At 42.0% G+C, this 12,511-nt stretch overlaps 1 protein-coding gene across 1 annotated transcript in view; it reads left to right on the top strand.

The window, feature by feature from the left end:
• Positions 1 to 4,207: 4,207 nt before the first annotated feature.
• The window catches only part of HPGDS (hematopoietic prostaglandin D synthase), a 70,756-nt gene continuing 62,452 nt past the window's right edge, over positions 4,208 to 12,511 (top strand). Inside the window, exon 1 of the mRNA XM_084627488.1 lies at positions 4,208 to 4,308. The gene's annotated coding sequence lies outside the window, so the exon portion shown is untranslated. The remainder of the gene's footprint in view (positions 4,309 to 12,511) is intronic.

The following is a 12,511-nucleotide window of genomic DNA, read 5'->3' as shown; positions in this document are numbered from 1 at the left end:
ACTAGACAACACAGTGAAGACAACACAGGTGGAAAATTGTGAGGCATCTGAGCTTCCCCAAACTGAACAGAAGTAAAGAAGAGGAGTGGGAGTTGCACTTTCCCGTGATCCCCCTTTGGTACCTACTTAGCAACTGTGGTTTGCTGGTTGATGTCAAGGCACAAGTCTGTGTGTGCTCACTGAGCTCAGCTAGTGATGCGAGAATGCTCGTCTGATCAGAAAGCTCTGGTCCCTGTGAGGTTACTGGCTCGGCACATCTAGCATGCTGAGTGAATTGTCCATGTATAGGCTTCTGCGACACCACTGCCTCAGCAGCTACAGTCTACTGGGCTGATGTCAAGGCTCAGGCCTCTTTGTCATCATCAGCTCAGCAGCTGTAGAATAGTGAGCTCATGTGAAGGCCCAGACTTCTGCGAGGTCTCAGGACCTCTAGTTTGTCCAGCTCCCCTACAATAAGAGCTAGTCCGCAGTTAAAAGTTTTACCAGCATAACTATGTCGTTTAGGGGTGTCATTTGCTGGCATAATTATTCTGGTAAAAGCCCTCATGTATATGCATTTATACCAGCGTAAGGTGTTTTACACTCATGTAGTTTACTTCACTTTGCTGAACCAGAATGAGCTACACCACTAAAAGCACTTTTCGATCAGTATAACTGCATCTAATCTAGGTGTTTTTGTTGCTCTAGCTATGCCAGAATAGTTAAAGTGCCAAGGCTTAAGTATAGACAAAGTCAATGATTTCTGATCCTATCCCTTGTAGGTTGTGACATTCTGTTTGAATTAACTGCATAACTCAGTAATTAGTTTGTCACTTCTGAGGAACACAGTCAAACACATGATTGATTCTGTGTTAACTGGCTTTAAATATCAGAAACACAAAATGCAGGAAATTCCAAGTCAAGGTTCATTCACAAAAGTTTAGCATCATTTCCTTTTCCAAACATAATACCTCAGTGAATTCACTCATGTCAGCATGAATAAAAACAATTCACATAGCATTCTTAACCCTGACTACAATAACCTTAAATTCAACTTTTCAAAACAGAATTCAATGCATTTCTGTGCTTACGTAACTCCTTTTCCTGGAACCCACTGATACAAAGCTGTGATCTGTTTCCCACTTCTCGTTCCAGATAAGGTAGCGAGCCCTCCTGGTGCGTGGCCCTCAGCTTCAATTTAATTGTCAGTGAACGAAGTGAGATGCAACATCAGTTTGTACTTGCCTGAGAAAATATAAAACTAACAGTAATGTAATGCAAAGAAATAGAAATATGAACCAAACCATAAACATATTTCATTCTGTACAAACTGAGGTGCCCTGCTGCAAACACAGCCATCACAACCCTGTGACAGAATCCCTCAACCTCAGTGTCTCCCTTACACCGGCTTTGCTTTGATTAAAAAAAAAAAGGTGAATTTTTCACATTGATATAATTATCTCACTGTCAAATCCTAATGGAGACAAGGCACAGGTATGCACAGCTACTTGAGGTAAACCCCAGATGGAGGTAGGGTTGCTAATTTGGGTTGGATGTATTCCTGGAGATTTTGTCACATGACAGTCTTTAATTAAAGATTAATCTTTAATTCCTTGAGACTCCAGGCCAAACCTGGAGGGCTGGCAACCCTAAGTGGAGGTCTACCAACCTCAAGGCAAAAACTACCTTTGCTTTGTCTTGACTAGGTATTTAATCAAGTTAGGTATCATGTAAAAATACATTTTTTCCAGCAAAGACATAGCCAGAGTCTGTCAGGCCTCTTCTGGACTTAGCCAAAATCTGACCCTTTCTGGCCTCTGTTTCTCAGAACTGCAGAGTCACACACTCACCCCCCACACCCATCAGAATGGCTGCGCTCCCTTCAGTCTTTTCCAGACCCTCACCAAAACCGGGGTTAAGTAGCAGCCACAAATATCGAAGAGAACCAAGCTGAGAGATGATGATGAAAGAGTGAATCCTTTCAAGGGTTAAACTTGCAACATGTTCAGACCTCTTGTGAAAAACTTCTATGCTCTTAACAATTGTATTTGTATGATATGGCTCATAATGTAGGTACATGTACATCTACTAAACAGAGTAAAATGACAATGTAGTGAATCGATTAGAGCGCACTATTGTCACAATATATGCATATTGCCACCCAAAATCGTCACTACAAATCACAAGAAACATTTCAGAATGCCACATATAAACAAAAGATAGTAATGTCTGATTTACACTTGTTTCATGGACTTTAAAAATAACTTTCTATTTGAGACATTATGAGGCAGAACCTGGGTGTGGCTAAACTGCAGAGAGCTCAGATCAGATAGTGGCAAAAACACTCACCTTTGCACTCCCCTGAACATGGAGTTGCTCTGGGCAACCTATTCCCCTGCACCAAGTTAGAGCAGCCTCAGTACTTCTCTAACTTACTCAGGGTCGCAATGGCCACAAGGGCTCAAAAACGTGGATGACTGCAGGGTATCATAGGGGTATTTCGGCCTCCCCTCTTTCCTTCAGCCATGCTCCCTTTTTTCCTGTTGTTACAACTGTAGCCTCTTGCAAGTTGCATTAACCAAGGATTTAGCACCTAAACTTCAATTAGATCAAATTTCTACTGCAGTGATGCTTACATATTTCTAAAGGATCAGAAAGAGCACAAAAGTCTCTGCTGTGTTCTGAGTACTAGCTGCCATAAGATGCCATTTTGACATTAAAATTATATTATGGATCTCTGAGGCACTCAAGGGCTTGAAACCTTATCATGTTAATGGTTTGCAAGCTTCATATAGAGTAGAATGGGCTTTAGGTCTTCATCTGCTGGTTTGTTTTCAGCCCCTAGCTTTTACCTTAAGGTGACCTGAAAATAAAATTCATAAATTTCATTTGCTTCAGAAGTCTATGCTGAATGCCCCCCTGCTAATCAGGATTAGAGGGACATTCAGCACATCAACTAAAAAATAATCTTTTTTTTGTTTAGATCTCTCAGTTTTATGCTGCTTTTAGCTCTACCATGAGGCTCTGGAATATGTTATTCTAAGGCATTACAGGCAACAAAGAAATCCTGCTGGAGTGTGGAGTTGACCAGTTAGCTCAATGGGTATAAAAATATAACAAATGTATGTTGAAAACCACAACCCTCGCCATGTCCCTATCGCAGCTTGTATGATTCACTTGACCAAGACCCTCAATTTGCTGTATTGAGTCCTGGGCCTGGAAAACCTCCAAGTAAGCACTTCTAGACAGAGACAGCAGCAAAAGTTTTAGGATCAATGTTTCAGATGTAGCCTCCAAGTTTGTGGCCCTAATTTTGTACCCTGTATGGCCATTTTGACTCCTACATTTTGGATGCTGAAAATGTGAATGTGCAACATATTTGTATGTGCAACTTGGGAATATTGCTATCTACCTGACTCCCACATCTGAATTTTCTGCATCCAGAACTTTAGAGGCATCGAAAAAGAACATTCCCAAAAATTTAGGGGGATAAATTATGGCACACAATACTGGAGGCTGGTCTGAGGCCCCTTTGAAAATCTGACCCTTCAAGACTAAAATCTTGTAAACCAATAAGTCAAGGGGAAAAATAAAAGGCTTTAAACCACTAGAAAGCTGGGAATCGCATCTCTCTTTGACAACAGTATAGCATAAAGTAATTGTTCCTGGTTATGCTGAGAAACAGGCTGAAGTGTTCGTTCCCAACCAGAAACGCCTTGAGTTAAAAGTCAAAGCTCTGATTTTTATCTGAATCATGACATCAGTTCAGATCCAGTTAGCAAGTGAACACAGTAAAAATCTCATGAATCACAGGTTTGATTTTTGCAAGATTTGTCTCTCTCCTCCAAGCCAACCCCTCACCCAGGACTCTCTCCTACAACATGCCCGTCACTCACCACTATAAGCCCTTCCTAAAGGGGATCCCACCCCCAGATTGCTAAGGATTCCAGGAGCACCCACTAGCCATTCCCCTGCCATTGGCAATTTTGTGGGAGAATGCTCTCAGATTTGCAGTCTATCTGGATGTAACCCCTTTGGGGTTTAGAGAGCATGGCCCCTTTAACTTTTTTTCTAAGGGGGGAGGGGGAGCAGTGGGAGAAAGGAGGGAAACTCCAGGGGTATGGCTCTGGAGCTCCAGAGAGAAGGGCTGCAGCCTGCAGGCCCTCACAAAGCGAAGCAGCAATACTGAAGCCTGGGAAGGACAGGGTGGCCGATCGGGGATACCCCAGGACAGGAGCCAGGAGAAGCACTGTGCCAGGGAGGAATCGCCCGAGAAGGACAGGCCAGAGCTGGACCCAGTATCACTGGTGCCCAGAGCTACATGGGGCTGTGAGTACTGGGGCTTGTGACTCTGCATTGGGAATAAGGAGGGAGGCTGCTAGCTAGTTAAGTGGGGCGGTGGTCGCTCTGTGTGGCTTTGCAGAGAGCGGCAGAAGATGGCACCGGAGGGGTTTGTTGGGGATAGTTTACTGGCGCCAGCTTCCAAGTAATATAAAGTATTCACTTTAACTTGAGTGCTTTATGAGCTGTCTGCTGCTAAAACACAATGGTAATAAGACTAATGGTTTGATCTCTTGCCTCCAGCCCACGCTACCTACATTTTGGCAGGCCACATCAGATACTTTCAGGAGCAGTGAACTTTTCCAAGTCTGGGCCCCAAACAGCAACCTGAAAGAAACAATTCCTTCACTTACCATCCCTCCATGTACCAGCAGGGTTTCTGTGGTAGCTGTCATATTTGCAGGATGATGCATTTTGTCGAGTCACAAAAAGAGCTGTTGCTTCACAAAAAGAGCCTGGTGTGATGTGAGCGGAAATCTCAAGTTTTAAAAGGGTTGATTTGTAATTGTCACTATAGCCCAGTTTTCAAATGCACACATTTGCAATGATCCAACTTGCCAAGTGTGCCACAAAGCAGCTGGGTTCATATGTGCTCACTGCCCCTCTGGATGTGACCAGTGAGAGCATTCAGCACCTATTTCTGACATAGATGAAACTCAGTTTTTTTATGATGGACCCCCTTAAATGCTTTTGATAATTGCTTGTTATGCCCCACATTTTTGAAACTTTGTCCCTCTTGACACTGGTGGAAGCTGTCAGTGAGAGTTTATGCAATACATTAGCTCAAAGCTTAAAGTTAACCTAATTGCACTGACCTACTTCTGCGAATCAGAGATTTCTCTTCTTTGTACAGCATATTTTACTTCTTGGTATAGTTTCCTGTGCAGTGTAACACAATTACATTAACTAGCAGAGGGTCATGAAGTTTAAGAAACCCAGTGAATTAGCTGTGAGAACACACAGAGCCTTAATGAGTTTCATATTTAAATGTTGATTGCACAACATGAGCAAAATCAAGAACCACGTCAATTTACCGCCACCTATCCCTTTTATGAAGGGAAATGATTAAGTTTTTCCTCTTGCTTCCTTTGGTTTGTGGGTTACTGCAAATTTTGAAATCACAAATGTGTCTAGCAAAACCAGCTGATTTTTAAGCCAATCTCACGATGTCATGCAAACTTGGAGTTGGTAATACTGCGTTCTCTCATTCTGGGTTAGATGTACTCTAATTACACAGTGCTCAGGTATTCAAACTCTTTCTGGGTAGAATAGGAGTGAAATCCTCCCCTTCATTCCTGTAATCTTTCTCCGGGCATTAATGATGGCCTCAGCCCTTCAGACTAATTTCATGAGGCAATGAGGCCACTGCATCTGTGGCCCATCCCAGGTTCCCCATGCCAGTTTACGTACACTTTTCACTGAGATAGGGGTGCACCTCTCTTTTTATTGGTACTTTTATATTTTAGGATTTAGCAAACAAATACAGGCATCAAATGACAGCAAAGCTCACCCTTAAGAGCGTGCAGCACAGAAGCATACAGCTGACAGGCTACAAAATTATTGCTGTGCATGCTGCTGCGAATCTACAAGAGAGCCCATTTGCACAGCTATTGTATGCTGTGTAATCTGTGAAACAATAAAGCCCCCAAAATATTAAAAACTTACAGGCCTCTTTTTCACTATGCATCAGGTTACCTCCCCAACCTGCCTAATTTTGAAAGGAAATGTCAGGACACAGAGATTCTAATAATTATAAATGTTGCCTACAGCTGGGCTACTACCACCCCCATTTTTTTTGGCTAAGAACTGCTGTCATCAATATAAAGGGAAGGGTAAACACCTTTAAAATCCCTCCTGGCCAGAGGAAAAACCTTTTCACCTGTAAAGGGTTAAGAAGCTAGGATAACCTTGCTGGCACCTGACCAAAATGACCAATGAGGAGACACACACACACACACTCTCTCTCTCTCACTTACCTGTCAGTTGAGCCATGAAATAACCCGAAATTAAATTGAAATTTAATTAAAAATATATTTTACTGTTTTCTCAATTAACATAATATTTTGAGGAAAAACTCCTCAAATCGCTGTGCAGGAACATATTGACAGGAGAAACTGGTAGGATATTCTCTGTAATCTTGCAAGATCGCTTAGTTGAGATATCTTTGCTGAGACCACGCCGTCATTTTTACTCTATGCTAATTATAGTCCACGTTGTAGCCATGAAGAATAAGAAAACACCAACTGAATTAATTACACAGTAAACTTAAACCACCAAAAGGGGAATCATCAATAACTAGCTACAAGGATAAGAAGGCAGACGAATGACAAATTAAAGTATGAAACAGATTCCAGCTAAGATCTGAGGAAAACAGCAGCAAAATGGGAAGGAGAAGTAGCTGAGGGTAAATAAAGATACAGGGTCAAATTTAGCCTTTGTAGCATAAGTGGTCTCTGAGTTCAGTAGCTTTACAACAAAGCTGTATTTGGCTCACAGCACTTAAGAAAAAATTCAACTTTCTGAAATATTTGTGAGCTTCCTCCCTGCCCTGCCAACCAGTAACCTCTGCCTTGAAGAAAAAAGGTCATTCATTATTTACTTAGGATTTTTCTCATACCAAGCACATATAGAATTTTGCAATTCTTGCAACATGTCACCTTCTGTGTTATGCACTCCAAAGCATGCAGGAAAGGGATAGAAAAACATTTTGCTTGCCTTAGAGGCACAAGAATTAAAGTGGCAGAAAGAGAAAAGAGGTGACTAGCTCTCATCTATTCTGAGCACCCATTATGATAGGAGCACCCACAATGAGGCTCCTTTTTCAATATGTGGAGCTCAGCCTTGGCATAAGTAACAAACATTAATAAAAATTACTGATGGGTAAAAGCCTCAAATGTTTAGGTGCTTATCCAAACCTATGGGGGGGGGGGGGCTTCTCTCTCTTAAGAAGCCAGTGTGATCATCCCAGCTACATAATAGGCTCACATTATTCCTTCCCTCCTCCTGCCAGTCCAGGCCTGAGTGACTCACTTTCTTTTTCTGATGGGACTTCTGGTCATCCAGTAGAGGCCCATAAAGCACCCTTGCCTTCTGGTCTTGTAAAATTCTCTCTTCTTCAGGCCTAGCTCCATACTGCCTAATTCTTCTTCAGACCAGTACCACGTGTCCTGTCCTTCCTTTCTGGGTCCCAGAAACATTCTTCTTTCTTCCTAGCCAGGGTCAAAAAATCCCTTTCTCTTCCATCAGTCAAACAAGCATGCTCTTCCAACCCCACATATCATCTCAGAAAAGTCTCTCTCTTGGGCTTTGGAGTATTTCTTCCTGTAAGTATCTTGATGTTTCAGGGCTTCCCTGTTAGTTTCAAGGTGATACTGCAAAGCTCCGAGAATGAAATTTTGAAGCAGCATAACATTTAAATGTAAGATAGTTCTAGGCCCATCAAAGATCCCTCAGTACTTTATTAATTGTAAGGTGGTTAAGGCTATAGGGAGATGGGTGTAATTTAACCAAACTGCAGTGAACACTGAAGGAGGTTCAGGAATAAAGCTGAAGTTCAAGACTCGCCATTTCCCCAATAAAAACACAAATGGATGTGGTCTCTTGCTCTCTACACAACAAACGTAAAATGAAGAAACCACATGGGCCTGGTGATCTCCAAATAACTGCGTTTATAAACTATATACAACATTCAGTGCCTAACTACTTATATACACTGCTGCTTTGGCAGGTTTCGAAACATAGAAACTAAGCGCATGTATAAGCGTATATACACTGAAAAAAAAACCAACACAGCGCTGTGGCAGCGAGTCTCAGACCATGGGTCAACTGACTCAGGCTCACGCTACCGAGCTAAAAATTGGGGTGGAGAGGTTCCGGAGCCCTGAAACCTGGTGAAGGGGGTGAATCTCAGAGCCCAGGCTGCAGCCTGAGCTGGAACATCTACATGAGTATTTTAAGCCCTGTGGCACGAGCCCTGTGAGCCTGAGTCAGTTGACCCAGGCTCTGAGACTTGCAGCTGTGGTGTTTTATGGTTTTGGTTTTTTTGCAATGTGGATGTATCCTAAAGGGCTTACAAACTATCTAAAGGGTAATTACTCAATTCTTATACTCTACAGTGACCGACTTAAAAAACTAACCTACAGTATGAAACTATTGTGTCATTAAACAACAAGAAGAAGGGACTATGTTTCGGGGGGAGGGGAGAACTGAGCCAAACTGCTTCTCTTTTGAAATTGGATCTCAGACAATAAAAGTGAAGAAAGAACCCTGAGCCAGATTCTGATCTCAGTTATGTTGGTGTAAATCCACTGATTTGAAGTTACTCTGGTTCTACACCAGCATAGCTAAGATCAGGCTATGGTCCCGATTATGTTTCTTTTACAGAATCATCTTTATTGAACACCTGGGAGTGTTGTCCCCAGACAACATTACTAGAGCTAACATGGTACATTTTATAAGTCAACTATTGGAGATGGGGGAGAAATTACACACTAATGCCAACACCCCTGAACATTTAAGAATTCTTGACCAGAATCTAGAATAAATCTCAAGTTAAATATCACCATCTTAAAACACTATATGCTTGTTTAATTCCGGTCTTTATTGACCGCCCCTTCTCTCGGGTCTGTTTGTATCAGAATACAGGGGAGTCTGCTATAAGAAATATTCTCCTGTACTGCCCAGGGATTCATCAGTTGATAGGAACTACACTGAAGTACAGAGGGTAGAGTTTAAAGATAGTGATTTAAAAAATGGCCTGTTTTCAGAACTTGATTCTTTTGTATTTCACTCTTGGGGAACCTGTGGAATAATCAAAGGGGGGGGACTTAAAAAAGGACTGACACTTTGTTGTTGCCCAAAATAAACCCTGATAAATTAATATTAGAAACGTGATCTTACATACTCTAGCCCAAATCAACTAATTTTTTCCTTTCAGGTTACTCAGAAGGAAAAATCCCCACAACACTCCTGGTTCTAAAGACGATTAAAACATGGCTACAGCTAATTATTGGTTTACTAATTAAAGGCTTTTTACTCTCCCACGCATGCAAATGTAGTCAGACATTCTACATGGCCTACCAGCATCATTTATATGGAAAGGGATGGCAGTAAAGTTTTAAGAATTTAAAGGCCTATTCTGCCCCATGCTAAATGACCTTTGTGACATCCTGACAGCACCAAGGTGACTTAAAACGGCACTAAAGGGTCATCTGGGGATTCCTCTTCCATAGGACAATCCCTGAGTATGTTGGAGCCCCCACTGTAGAGAGTGAGAGGGTCCAGGGCTGCAGGCATCTGAATTCTGGTGATCCTTGACAACATCACTGCACCTCGGACTACTCTAACTCGCAGTAGGGGCAGACCAGCACCTTAGCATCCCCCAACTCAAGGGGGATGGTAATGGAAATGTTAATTAACCCCACCTTGCACAGCCAGCTGTGTCAGCTGGACCTTGGTGCACCTGAGAATTGAACCCTCCTGGTAAACAAGCTGTTCGATAACAGAGACCAAGTATCCCAAGAAAAAGTGCTATGTTGTGTCATTGCTTAACTACTAATATTGGGGTGAAGAGTAGAGCCGAGCGTGGGTGGAGTGGGACTGGGAAGAGGATCTGGATAGTGATTCAATAATATTTACAGAATCACGGAGAAAAAGGACTGTAGAACTGTAGCATGATTTACTGATCCAATAATAGCCCACAAACCCTCTGAAATAGACATCTGCCAAACTAAATCTTGGATTTAATTTTAATCCATCTGACTTCCTCTGGATTTATCTAGGGCTTTCCAATAAAGAGAAGAGCCCCAGAATTCATCAAGAAAGAATGTCATTTAATTAATGTCCTCATCTCCCTTAATACATCCTTCCCATGCAGTCTCAAGTACGGCATTTAGCTGACACTATGACTGGAGCCACATCATCTCTAAGAAAGTCGCCCTCTGACATTGCCCATGCTGCTGTGTTAATGTGAGTTTCGGCCCACTTTGATTAGTTCTGCCATCGCATCACAAGGAACCTGGGCCCCATTCTGTATCCGAAAGACAAGCTGCTGAGGTGAAAGCAGTACCGTCACAAATAGGTTAAAACTGGAAGCTGAGAAACAGTGGCATTTGAGGAGACCTCTCATAATGAAAGACCTGTTATAGCTCTGCCATTATGTTGATTGATTTGGATGGATGTTCTCTTTACTAGACTAAGTCCATGTCTTTTTTTTTAAATAGACTGCCACCTCTTGTTTTAGCAACTGTGATAAAGTTGTCTACCCTTCATAAATTTGGAGACCAGTATAAGTTCCCTTACATGAAGCATCTCTTGCACCAGACTGTAAAACACAGTTTCTGCTTTACTGCTCTGTAGGACTAGGCAGTTTAGTGCTCTTTTTCATGCTAGAAACATCTGTTGTAAGCTGAAATGGAAAAATATATAAAGAGCTTAAACTGTAGGAAATCATTATCAAAGGAAGCTAAGTCTAAATCAGTTCATTACATTACCAACTGCAGCGTTTTAAATTTAGTGGTATAAATCATTCCAGTTTCAGCAATCTAGTGTAATTACTTCATTGTCCTCAAATAAATTAAGCAGATATCACTGGGGCTATGCATGATCAGAATCGAACAGAAAAAGGGATTATTTTTTTCTTCAGAATGATAAATCTACTGTGTGATCCGGCAAAACCCCTTACTCACCTGTGTAATGTTTACATGTCCAAATTGTGCCACTGAAGTTAATGGGAGTGCTAATTCACACATAACAGTTTGCATGATCAAGATCTTCATTCGTCCACTGGACTTTCAAAACTGTGGTGGGGGAAGACTCTACTTATATAGGTCTCTTGTACAAGGGGCAGAAGGTGGGTTCCCTTTAACATGGACACAGTTATACAGACTAAAACATAGGTGAAATCTTGGCTTGATAGGTCAGCTGTCGAATGGGCGAACACTTTTCCCAAATTGATTACTCTATGTCTGACCTATCAAGGAAATCCTGAACGCTTTCAAAAAACGAGCACGGGAGCTTAAATTCATTACTAGACACTAAAAATCATGGACTGAATAGAGACTCTGGATTTATGGTTTAGTACAATAATCCGTAACCCCATATCCCCTTTTTTTTGGTCCTAACTCTGCAGAGGTGTTAATGGGCCACTTCAACTTAAATGACAGGTTTCAGAGTAACAGCCGTGTTAGTCTGTATTTGCAAAAAGAAAAGGAGTACTTGTGGCACCTTAGAGACTAACCAATTTATTTGAGCATGAGCTTTCGTGAGCTACAGCTCACTTCATCGGATGCATCGGACGGGCTTTGTTGCAAGGATAGGTACCACACAACAGAACCACTAACCCAGGAACCTATCCTTGCAACAAAGCCCGTTGCCAACTGTGCCCACATATCTATTTATGGGACACCATCAAAGGGCCGTTTCCACAGTATGCATCCGATAAAGTGAGCTGTAGCTCACAAAAGCTCATGCTCAAATAAATTGGTTAGTCTCTAAGGTGCCACAAGTACTCCTTTTCTTTTAACTTAAATGGTCCCTTACACTATGTGCGAACTACTTATGCTAAACAATCTTGCATTTAGCTGTGATGCTGGGAGTACCTTCGGGTCTGGGAAAGGAGAGCTCTGTGTGGCTCAAAAGCTCGTCTCTCTCACCAACAGAAGTTGGTCCAACTAACGACATTACCTCACCCACCTTGTCTCTCCCTCTTCATTTTACTGCCAGTTCTGAAAAAAACTGGAAATAAACATTTGGTTCAACCCAAACTGAAACCATTTTTTTCCAGCATTTTTGGCCAATCAAAAAAGTTGGGGAAAAAGTATTTTTGAGACAAATTAAACATTTTGTTTTGTGCATTTTAACAAAACTAAAGGCAATGAAAGGCTAGACTCACAAAATTGAGGTGGTCGTGGTCCCCTTATAGCATTTAGCCCAGTGGTTTGGGCACTCACCTGGGACATGAAAGATCCATTTCTCGTCCCCCAGGCTGTACGATATAGCCTGACTCCCAGGCTGTCTGGTAGTTTGGAGAAGAGCTCCCTCAACCTCTCCTGCTGAAGTTGTTCCACTTTGTATAAATAATCAAATGTTCCCTGCACATGGGACTGGAAACTGTGTTCACCCCACTCTCCAATAAATGAACTAACCACCAGGCGAGTGTGTCTTTCTCTGGTTCAATGAATATTTGATTATT

This window comes from Lepidochelys olivacea (assembly GCF_965140295.1).
Source record: "Lepidochelys olivacea isolate rLepOli2 genome assembly, chromosome: 4".
Classification (NCBI taxonomy): domain Eukaryota; kingdom Metazoa; phylum Chordata; order Testudines; family Cheloniidae; genus Lepidochelys; species Lepidochelys olivacea.
The sequence above is the reverse complement of the archived record's forward strand: the minus strand, read 5'-3'. Positions and strand labels throughout refer to the sequence as shown.